This window comes from Mesoplodon bidens (assembly GCF_964165515.1).
Source record: "Mesoplodon bidens genome assembly, chromosome: 5".
In the NCBI taxonomy this organism is placed as follows: Eukaryota; Metazoa; Chordata; class Mammalia; order Artiodactyla; family Ziphiidae; genus Mesoplodon; species Mesoplodon bidens.
In genome coordinates, this window is record NC_138161.1 from 6,093,603 (window position 1) to 6,106,210 (window position 12,608).

Genomic DNA, 12,608 nt, shown 5'->3' on the forward strand with positions numbered 1-12,608 from the left:
TAGCACCAACATGAAGACTAGCTGGTTACCCTAACTGTAAGAAGCAAACTTCAGAAGACTAACATACTCAGGCAGAATTAGGCAGTGATTCTCAAAGCGTGATCCCCAGACCAGCAGCATCAGCATCCCCTGGGAATTTGTTAGAAATGCAATTCTTGGGCCCCACCCCAAACCTATGGAATCAGAAACTCTGAGGGTGAGGCTCAGAAATCTGTCTTAATAAGTGCTCGAGGTGATTTTAAAATACACTAAAGTTGGAGAATCACTAGAAGTAAGATTTGAGTCTTGGCCAAAATTTGGGCGAAGGAAAAATACTAACTGGAACTGTGGCTCTCAGCTCTGGCAGCACATTTGAATCACATGAAAAGCACTGATGCCCAAGCCTCATAATGGTCCAGGGTGGAACCTGAACAATGGTGTTTTTCAGAAGCTCCCCAGGTGATTATAGTGTGAGTCAGGGCCAAGAACCTCAGCCACAAGACTTAATCCAGGGGCAGCATAATGATTGTGTGACTGAATTTGAGTTTCAGAAGAGGTTTGCCTGGCCCCTTCATGCTCCAAGTCATAGCATAAACAAAACCATGCTTTATTTTGAACTTAAAAAGAATGAAAGACCGTATTTCTTTGGTCTAGTTACTGATGGACTACAAAATGTAATTTCAGGGTAATTCGAGAAAGAGAATTATGTGAATATTTTAGGTGTGAAAAAGGTCCCAAATTAAGACAGAGTAAGGTAAGGATTTAATGTGGAAAAAGAGCAGAAATACTGAATCGTTAGCTGGGATGGAGGCTATTTCCCACGCTTGATGATGTGGGCTCACTAAGGAATTACAGCATGTGGACAGTATGCAGTCCTCTGCATATGTGACCACAGCCACCATAGCAGCATTTTGACTACCATCTTTTTCCCCCACATAATCTAAAATCAACTTTTAGTTTTACCTCAGGAGTACCTTATATGAATGGAGCCTGAGCATTTAAAACCAGGAAGTTGGTGATGAAGACCTGGGAGCCAACTGATAGACGCCATGGGTATAAATAAGAGTATCCTGGAGAGAAGATATGAAGGTTGGGGCTCCCCTCGTGGCGCAGTGGTTGAGAGTCCGCCTGCCGATGCAGGGGACACGGGTTCGTGCCCTAGTCTGGAAAGATCCCACATGCCGTGGAGCGGCTGGGCCTGCGAGCCATGGCCGCTGAGCCTGCACGTCCAGAGCCTGTGCTCCGCAACAGGAGAGGCCACAACAGTGAGAGGCCCGCGTACCACACACACACAAAAAAAGATATGAAGGTTGAGTGCAGAGCCTGTAGCAATTCGTCCACTTATTAGCGAGTGGGAGGAAGAGGAAGACCCAGGAGAGGGAGAGAAGAAATCAGCAGAGAGGAGGGGCAGGGACAAGGGGGCAGCGGAACATGGGAACATCTCTGAGAGGACACTGGGCAAGATCCTCCTCAGTGACATGAGGAGGGCTGGTCCACAAAGGTCAGGTGGGAAGTGCTTTCAAGCAGTTTAGACAACTTTTACAAAAATATGTGTCTGTAAAGGGTAGGATAGGAGTCTTAGGAAATACCAGGGTCATGGGATGAGTTTGTTTTTAAAGACAGAGCAGATCTAACCATATTTTACAGGGGAAAAGGAGACTATGAAGACGGAGAGACCAAGGATTCAAGAGAAAGATCAAGAGATGGAAACGACCTACATGTCCAACAGCAGATGAATGGATAAAGAAGATGTGGTACATATGTACAATGGAATATTACTCAGCCATAAAAAGAATGAAATAATGCCATTTGCAGCAACACGGATGGACCTAGAGATGACCATACTAAGTGAAGTAAGTCAGACAGAGAAAGACAAATATTATAGGTTATCACTTATATGTGGAATCTAAACTATGACACAAATGAACTTATCTGAGAAGCAGAAACAGACTCACAGACTTAAAAAACGAAGTTATGGATACCAAAGGAGAAAGGGGGGCAGAGATAAATTAGGAGTTTGGGATTAACAGATACACACTACTATACAACAAGGGCCTCCTATATAGCACAGGGAACTATACTCTATATTTTGTAATAACCTATAAGGGGAAAGAATCTGAATATATATATATATATATATATATATATATATAAACTGAATCTGAATACATATATAATCTGAATATATGTATACATATATATATATATAACTGAATCACTTTGCTGTACACCTGAAACTAACACAACATTGTAAATCAACTATAGTCCAATAAAAAAAAAGGATTTAAGAGAAAGAGTAAGGCTGTGGAGCACCTTTCCTAAAGAGACCAGAAAGAGTAGATCCTGCAAAAGGGCAATTGTGCACATTTTGGAGGGAATTTTGGAGGTATTTATTCATAAACAGGAGCAAGAGAAGAGGTGGGGCTGAGAAACGTTGTCCATAAGAGAAACAGAGTCAGGGACTTATGTTGAAATGGCTTCTGTCTGAGAAGTAAAATGAGAGGTGAGCTCATCTACTAAGAGCTGAGGGAAGAGTTGACAATAGGATGTGTGCGGCAGTTGCCATGGGAAAGCAGCAGAGTCGGTTCTGAAGGAGGGAAAGGGCCCCAGGGAGGATGGGCCAAGTTTAGAGCTCAGGTGAGCAACAGGGAGACCGGTGTCACCGAAAACAAAAGCATTGATTGAAAGTCTCTGTAAGAGCTGAGTTATCCACCTGGACCTGGCAGAAGGCTGAAGCTTATTCTATGGAGAGACTGAAACAGAGAGTATATAGAGCTGAGCTCAGAGTATAGACTGAAACACGGGAATTAAATCAAAGTTTACATACTCAGTTGTAAGACCATGGGCCCCTTTCCTTAGTTTGGAGCACACGGGCTGCCATGCTTAGACTCAACCCCCATGTCCTCACATTAGGGGGAGTTTGAGGATTTCTCTTCAGCTCTGACAATGACCTACACAGAGCAATGAAAAGACCCAGCCAAGTTTCTCTTCTTTGAATCCACCAGTCAACGAGCTCTTCCCATAGATACTCTTTTTTTTTTTTTTTTTTTGCGGTAGGCGGGCCTCTCACTGTTGTGGCCTCTCCCCTTGCAGAGCACAGGCTCCGGACGCGCAGGCTCAGCAGCCATGGCTCACGGGCCCAGCCGCTCTGCGGCATGTGGGATCTTCCCAGACCGGGGCACGAACCCGTGTCCCCTGCATCGGCAGGCGGACTCTCAACCACTGCGCCACCAGGGAAGCCCCCATAGATACTCTTTAATGCATTGCGCTTTAAGTATGAACTGACAGCCAAGGATCAGCAGACTTTTGACAGAAGCATCTAGCATCACAGGGTTTCTCAACCTCCCCACTATTGACATTTGGGGCTGGATAATTTTTTGTTGTGGAGAAGGGGGTGAGTATCCTGTGCACTGTCAAATGCTTAACAGCATCCCTGACCTCTACCTGCTAGAGAGGGTAGCACCCCTACCCCAGTGGGGGCAACCAAAAATATCTCCAGATAGTGCCAAATATTCCCTGAGGGTAAAATCTTCCTCCTGCCCCCCTGTTCACTCAGCGGAAAAGGAAAGACAAATCCTAAAACAAACAGGAAAAAGGAAACTAGGGTGATGAAAGGAGAATAATCTATCTTTGGGGAGAAAAAACTACAACTAATATCCTTGATAAATATGGATAGATATGGTTTTATTAAAACAAGAATAAACTACATTGAGTACTTATTGAGGCAACAAAAAAACTAGATGTTGGAAACTAAAAATATGAGATCAAAATGAAAAAGATAAGAAAAGAATTAAAAGACAAAACTGAAAAGAAATCTTCCAGTTAGTTAGACAAAATGATAGACAAATGAAAAAAATAGGAGAGAAAAATAAACAAAATGAAAGTATCATTCAAGAAACCAACATTCAAACAATAAATGTTTTAGAAAATGAGTTCAGAGAAGAATAGAGGGGAATAAATTACCAGATAAATAATCTAAGAAAATTTCCAGGAACTGAAGGACATGAGACTCCATTTGGAAAGATGGCCTTAAAAGTTCAGTACAAGAGGATGAAAGCCACTTGACTTCAAAGCACATCTCTGTAAATTTTCAGAAAATTGGGATAAAGGGAAACTCAATAACAAAAATTGGGGCACAGACAAAAATTTGTAAATAATAATGGTATTTGATTTATTTTTAGCAACAATGGAGCCTATAAAATAATAAAAAACACCTGAAAATCTTAAGAAACTACCAAGTGTTGACAAGGATCTGGAATTAATAGAACTACCATACATTGCTGGTGAGAATGCAAAATTTCACAGCCACTTTAGAACACAGTTTGGCCATTTTTTTATAAATCAAAACATAAACTTACCATATGACCCAGAAATCCTACCCACTTATAGAGAAATAAATGAAATAAAAATATATGTCCATATAAAACTTGTGTGCAATCTTTGTTGCAGAATCCAGTGTCCATCAGTTGGTGAAGGGACAAATTGCAGTATATTCATACTATGGGATACATCTCAGTTGTAAAAAGGAAAAAACACATATAACAAAATGGATGAATCTCAAAAACATACTAGCTGAAAAAGGATAAACACAAAAGTCTATAAACTGTAGGATTCCATTAATAAGAAATTTTGGAAAAGGTAAAACTATAGTGACATAAAGCAGGGCAATAGTTGCCTGAGAATTGACTGTAGAGGGACAAATTTTTAGAGGGATAGAACTGTTCTATATCTTGATTGTAGGGGTATTATTTACACAATTATACATAATTACCAAAATTATGAAGCTATATACATTTTTTTAATTTTTTAATTTTATTTATTTTTTTATACAGCAGGTTCTTATTACTCATCAATTTTATACACATCAGTGTATACATGTCAATCCCAATTGCCCAATTTATCCCACCACCATCCTTACCACCCCCCACGGCTTTCCCCCTTTGGTGTCCATACTTTTGTTCTCTACATCTGTGTCTCAACTTCTGCCCTGCAAACCAGTTCATCTGTACCATTTTTCTAGGTTCCACATACATGCATTAATATACGATATTTGTTTATCTCTTTCTGACTTACTTCACTCTGTATGACACTCTCTAGATCCATCCACGTCTCAACAGATGACCCAATTTCGTTCCTTTTTATGGCTGAGTAATATTCCATTGTATATATGTACCACATATTCTTTATCCATTCATCTGTCGATGGGCATTTAGGTTGCTTCCATGACCCGACTATTGTAAATAGTGCTGCAATGAACATTGGGGTGCATGTGTCTTTTTGAACTATGGTTTTCTCTGGGTATATGCCCAGTAGTGGGATTGCTGGATCATATGGTAATTCTATTTTTAGTTTTTTAAGGAACCTCCATACTGTTCTCCATAGTGACTGTATCAATTTACATTGCCACCAACAGTGCAAGAGGGTTCCCCTTTCTCCACACTTTCTAGCATTTGTTGTTTGTAGATTTTCTGATGATGCCTATTCTAACTGATGTGAGGTGATACCTCACTGTAGTTTTGATTTGCATTTCTCTAATAATTAATGATGTTGAGCAGCTTTTCATGTGCTTCTTGGCCATCTGTATGTCTTCTTTGGAGAAACATCTACTTAGATCTTCTGCCCATTTTTGGACTGGGTTGTTTGTTTCTTTAATATTGAGCTGCATGAGCTGCTTATATATTTTGGAGATTAATCCATTGTCCATTGATTCATTTGCAAATATTTTCTCCCGTACTGAGAGTTGTCTTTTCATCTTCCTTATGGTTTCCTTTGCTGTGCAAAAGTTTTTAAGTTTCATGAGGTCCCATTTGTTTATTTTTGTTTTTATTTCCATTACTCTAGGAGGTGGATCAAAAAAGATCTTGCTGTGATTTATGTCTAAGTGTGTTCTTCCTATGTTTTCCTCTAAGAGTTTTATAGTGTCCAGTCTTAAATTTAGGTCTCGAATCCATTTTGAGTTTATTTTTGTGTACAGTGTTAGGGAGTGTTCTAATTTCATTCTTTTACATGTAGCTGTCCAGTTTTCCCAGCAACACTTATTGAAGAGACTGTCTTTTCTCCATTGTATATCCTTGCCTCCTTTGTCATAGATTAGTTGACCATAGGTGCATGGGTTTATCTCTGGGCTTTCTATCTTGTTCCATTGATCTGTGTTTCTGTTTTTGTGCCAGTACCATATTGTCTTGATTACTGTAGCTTTGTAGTATAGTCTGAAGTCAGGGAGTCTGATTCCTCCAGCTCCGTTTTTTCCCCTCAAGACTGCTTTGGCTATTTGGGGTCTTTTTTGTCTCCATACAAATTTTAAGATTTTTTGTTCTAGTTCTGTAAAAAAAAATGCCATTGGTAATTTGATAGGGATTGCATTGAATCTGTAGATTGCTTTGGGTAGTATAGCCATTTTCACAATATTGATTCTTCCAATCCAAGAACATGGTATATCTCTCCATCTGTTGGTATCACCTTTTATTTCTTTCATCAGTGTCTTATAGTTTTCTGCATACAGGTCTTTTGTCTCCCTAGGTCAGTTTATTCCTAGGTATTTTATTCTTTTTGTTGCAGTGGAAAATGGGAGTGTTTCCTTAATTTCTCTCTCAGATTTTTCACATTAGTGTATAGGGATGCAAGTGATTTCTGTGCATTAATTTTGTATCCTGCTACTTTACCAAATTCATTGATTAGGTCTAGTAGTTTTCTGGTGGCATTTTTAGGATTCTCTATGTATAGTATCATGTCATCTGCAAACAGTGACAGTTTTACTTCTTCTTTTCCAATTTGTATTCCTTTTATTTCTTTTTCTTCTCTGATTGCCATGGCTAGGATTTCCAAAATTATGTTGAATAATAGTGGTGAGAGTGGACATCCTTTTCTTGTTCCTGATCTTAGAGGAAATGCTTTCAGTTTTTCACCCTTGAGAATGATGTTTGCTGTGGGTTTGTCATATATGGCCTTTATTATGTTGAGGTAGGTTCCCTCTACACCCACTTTCTGGAGAGTTTTTATCATAAATGGGTGTTGAATTTTGTCAAAAGCTTTTTCTGCATCTATTGAGATGATCATATGGTTTTTGTTCCTCATCTGTTAATATGGTGTATCACATTGATTGATTTGCATATATTGAAGAATCCTTGCATCCCTGGGATAAATCCCACTTGATCATGGTGTATCATCCCTTTAATGTGTTGTCAGATTCTGTTTGCTAGTATTCTGTTGAGGATTTTTGCATCTATATTCATCAGTGATATTGGTCTGTAATTTTCTTTTTTTGTCATATCTTTGTTTGGTTTTGGTATCAGGGTGATGGTGACCTCATAGAATGAGTTTGGGAGTGTTCCTTCCTCTGCCATTTTTTGGAAGAGTTTGAGAAGGATGGATGTTAGCTCTTCTCTAAATGTTTGATAGAAATCCCCTGTGAAGCAATATGGTCCTGGACTTTTGTTTGTTGGAAGACTTTTAATCACAGTTTCAATTTCATTACTTGTGATTGGTCAGTTCATATTTTCTATTTCTTCCTGGTTCAGTCTTGGAAGGTTATACTTTTCTAAGAATTTGTCCATTTCTTCCAGGTTGTCCATTTTATTGGCATAGAATTGCTTGTTGTAGTCTCTTATATTTCTGCGGTATCTCTTGTAACTTCTCCTTTTTCATTTCTAATTTTACTGATTTGAGTCCTCTCCCTCTTTTTCTTGATGAGTCTGGCTAATGGTTTATAAATTTTCTTTATCTTCTCAAAGAACCAGCTTTTAGTTTTATTGATCTTTGCTAGTGCTTTCTTTGTTTCTATTTCATTTATTTCTGCTCTATGATTTCTGCTTTATGATTTCTTTCCTTCTGCTAACTTTGGATTTTGTTTGTTCTTCTTTCTCTAGTTCCTTTAGGTGTAAGGTTAGATTGTTTATTTGAGATTTTTCTTGTTTCTTGAGGTAGGCTTGTATAGCTATAAACTTCCCTCTTAGAACTGCTTTTGCTGCATCCCATAGGTTTTGGATTGTCGTGTTTTCATTGTCATTTGTCTCTAGGTATTTTTTGATTTCCTCTTTGATTTCTTCAGTGATCTCTTGGTTATTTAGTAACATATTGTTTAGTGTCCATGTGTTTTTTTTTTACGTTTTTTCCCCTGTAATTCATTTCTAATCTCATAGCATTGTGGTCACAAAAGATGCTTGATATGATTTCAATTTTCTTAAATTTACTGAGGCTTGATTTGTGACCCAAGATGTGATTTATCCTGGAGAATGTTCCATGCACACTTGAGAAGAAAGTGTAATCTGCTGTTTTTGGACTGAATGTCCTATAAATATCAACTAAATCTATCTGGACTATTGTGTCATTTAAAGCTTCTGTTCCCTTATTTATTTTCATTTTGGATGATCTGTCCATTGGTGTAAGTGAGGTGTTAAAGTCCCCCACTAATATTGTGTTACTGTCGATTTCCTCTTTTATAGCTGTTAGCAGTTGCATTATGTATTGAGGTGCTCCTATGTTGGGTGCATATATATTTATAATTGTTATATCTTCTTCTTGGATTGATCCCTTGATCATTATGTAGTGTCCTTCCTTGTCTCTTGTAACATTCTTTATTTTAAAGTCTATTTTATCTGATATGAGAATTTCTACTCCAGCTTTCTTTTGATTTCCATTTGCATGGAATATCTTTTTCCATCCCCTCACTTTCAGTCTTTTTGTGTCCCTAGGTCTGAAATGGGTCTCTTGTAGACAGCATATATATGGGTCTTATTTTTGTATCCATTCAGCAAGTCTGTGTCTTTTGGTGGGAGCATTTAATCCATTTACATTTAAGGTAATTATCGATAATGTATGTTCCTATTCCCATTTTCTTAATTATTTTGGCTTTGTTATTTTAGGTCTTTTCCTTCTCTTGTGTTTCTTGCCTAGAGAAGTTCCTTTAGCATTTTCTGTAGAGCAGGTTTGGTGGTGCTGAATTCTATTAATTTTTTTATTTATTGTGTGTGTGTGTGTGTGTGGTACACGGGCCTCTCACTGTTGTGGCCCCTCCTGCTGCAGAACACAGGCTCCAGACGCGCAGGCTCAGTGGCCATGGCTTATGGGCCCAGACACTCCACGGCATGTGGGATCCTCCCTGACCGGGGCACAAACCCACGTCCCCTGCATCGGCAGGCTGACTCTCAACCACTGCACCACCAGGGAAGCCCTGAATTTTGTTAACTTTTGCTTGTCTGTAAAGCTTTTGATTTCTGCATTGAGTCTGAATGAGATCCTTGCCGGTAGAGTAATTTTGGTTGTAGGATCTTTCCTTTCATCACTTTAAGTATATCATGCCACTCCTTTCTGGCTTGTAGAGTTTCTGCTGAGAAATTAGCTGTTAATCTTATGGGAGTTCCCTTGTATGTTATTTTTCATTTTTCCCTTGCTGCATTCAATAAATTTTTTTTTATTTAATTTTTGCCTATTTGATTACTATGTGTCTTGGTGTGTTTCTCCTTGGCTTTATCCTGTATGGGACTTGCTGTGCTTCCTGGACTTGGGTGGCTATTTCCTTTCCCATGTTAGGGAAGTTTCTGACTATAATCTCTTCATATATTTTCTCTGGTCCTTTCTCTCTCTCTTCTCCTTCTGGGACCCCTATAATGCAAATGTTGTTGTGTTTAATGTTGTCCCAGAGGTCTCTTAGGCTGTCTTCATTTCTTTTCACTCTTTTTTCTTTATCCTGTTCCACAGCAGTGAATTCCAGCATTCTGTCTTCCAGGTCACTTGTCCGTTCTTCTGCCTCAGTTATTCTGCTATTGATTCCTTCTAGTGTAGTTTTCATTTCAGTTATTGTATTGTTCATCTCTTTTTGTTTGTTCTTTAATTCTTCTAGGTCTTTGTTAAACATTTCTTGCATCTTCTTCATCTTTGCCTCCATTCTTTTTCCGAGGTCCTGGATCATCCTCACTATCATTATTCTGAATTCTTTTTCTGGAAGGCTGCCTATCTCCACTTCATTTAGTTGTTTTTCTGGGCTTTTATCTTGTTCCTTCATCTGGTACATAGCCCTCTGCTTTTTCATCTTGTCTATCTTTCTGTGAATGTGGTTTTTGTTCCACAGGCTGCAGGATTGTAGTTCTTCTTGCTTCTGCTGTCTGCCCTCTGGCGAATGAGGCTATCTAAGGGGCTTGTGTTAAGTTTCCTGATGGCTGGGACTGGTGGTGGGTAGAGCTGACTATAAACGTTTTACTGAGCTCTGCTCTGGTGGGCAGAGCTCAATAAAACTTTACTCTGCTTGACTGCTTATAGGTGGGGCTAAGTTGTTTGTTTGGCCAGAGGCAACCCAACACTGGAGACTACCTGGGCTCTTTGGTGGGGCTAATGACAGACTCTGGGAGGACTCACGCCAAGGAGTACGTCCCAGAACTTCTGATGCCAGTATCCTTGTCCCCATGGTGAGCCACAGCCACCCCCCACCTCTGCAGGAGACCCTCCAACACTAGCAGGTAGGTCTGGTTCAGTCTCCCCTGGGGTCACTGCTTCTTCCCCTGGGTCCCGATGCACACACTACTTTGTGTGTGCGCTCCAAGAGTGGAGTCTCTGTTTCCCCCAGTCCTGTCGAAGTCTTGCAATCAAATCCCACTAGGCTTCAAAGTCTGATTCTCTAGGAATTCCTCCTCCCATTGCCGGACCCCCAGGTTGGGAATTCTGACGTGGGGCTCAGAACCTTCACTCCAGTGGGTGGACTTCTGTGGTATAAGTGTTCTCCAGTCTGTGAGTCACCCACCCAGCAGTTATGGGATTTGATTTTACTGTGATTACGCCCCTTCTACCATCTCATTGTGGCTTCTCCTTTGCCTTTGGATGTGGGGTATCTTTTTCGGTGAGTTCCAGTGTCTTCCTGTCGATGACTGTCCAGCAGCTAGTTGTGATTCTGGTGTTCTCACAAGAGGGTGTGAGAGCACGTCCTTCTACTCCACCATCTTGGTTCCTCTTCTCCGCTATATACTTTTACTAATGAATTTTATTGTCTGTAAATTATGTATCATTAAAGGTGGGGGAAAAAACAATATACGAATCTGAAAATAATTATTCACAACCTAGAATTTTATGCCTAGCCAAACTATCGTTCAATTGTAAGAGTTAAGAAAAACACATCTTCAAAAACGCATGGTCTCAAAAACTATATCTTCTGGCACTCTGTCTTAGTAGGAACCCAAAGATACATTCCATCAACATGAAGAAGTTAACCAAGAAAGAGTAACACATGAGAACCAGAAGACAAGAACCCCAACACAGCAGAAAGGTTGAGTACCTGAGAGGTAGATAGATGGACACGCCAGGATGAAAGCTGTGCTGCAGTCCTATTGCAACAAGAAGATGGAGGACTATGTAGAAAAAATAATGAAGGAAAACACAGATGACTTGAGGAATTTGAATATACTGAGGAGAGATACACTTTTGGTAGAGAGTTTGGGATTAAAATAGTGGTAAGTACATGAAACCTAAGCAAAGAAAAAATTAGGCAGTTATTAGCGCCAGGGAAAGAAAATGCAATGACAGTACATTAAATGACTCAGCTCTGGATTATCTTAACACAGTCATAATCATGAAAATACCAAAATTGATTGAAACAATGTTTATATAGCTCTTAGCATTTCAGTTTCAGATGTTACATGTGGACTTTCTAAATGGAATATGAGAATTTGCCTCCTTCTCAATCTTTCCCTTCTCCTATTCTCTGCAGATGAATGTGCTTACCTTTGAAAACCCTGGTCTACAATTCAAGATTAAGTGAAAGGCTGCAAGATTTGTGATGAGCATGATTAAGAAAACAAAGTCTAAACTATTACCTGAATACCAATAGTTAAGAATTGATCTCAAAGAACTTCAAAAGTATAGATAAGTTAAAATCCCTCAGTTCTAGGACACAGCAAATTGTTTTCAATATATCTTCATAATGGAGCTAATCATAGTGCCTACCTCATGGGGTCAATGTCCAGATTAAATGAGATAAAACGTGAGAGTACTTAGAACAATACCTGGCACAGTGTGTGCACCTGAAACTTCTATCAGCAGTAATGGCAGTAGTTGTGGTGGTGGTGATGGTGGTGATAGTGATGGTGGTTCTGACAGTGGAGGTGGTGCTACTGGTTGTAGTGGTGGTGGTGATAGTGGTGATGATAATGGTGGTGGTGGTGTCGATGGTGGTCATGGTGGTGGTGGAGGTGTTGATGGTGATGATGGTGGTGGTGTTGATGGTGGTGATGATAGTGGTGGTGGTTGTGTTGATGGTGTTGATGGTAGTGGGGGTGTTGGTAGTGATGGTGGTGGTGTCAATGGTGGTGGTGGTGATGGTAGTGGATGTGTTGATGATGATGATGGTGGTGGTGGTGATGGTGTTAGTGTTGATGGTGTTGATGGGGGTGGAGGTGGTGATGGTGGTGATGGTGGTGGTGGTGGTGTCTATGGTGGTGATGGTCGTGTCGGTGGTGGTGGTGGTGGAGGTGATGGTGGTGGTGATGATAGTGGTGATGGTTGTGTTGATGGTGTTGTTGGTAGTGGAGGTGTTGGTGGTGATGGTGGTGGTGGCGTTGAAGGTGTTGGTGTTGGTGGTGGTGATAGTGGTGGAGGTGATGATGGTGGTGATGATAGTGGTGATGGTTGTGTTGATGGTGTTGATG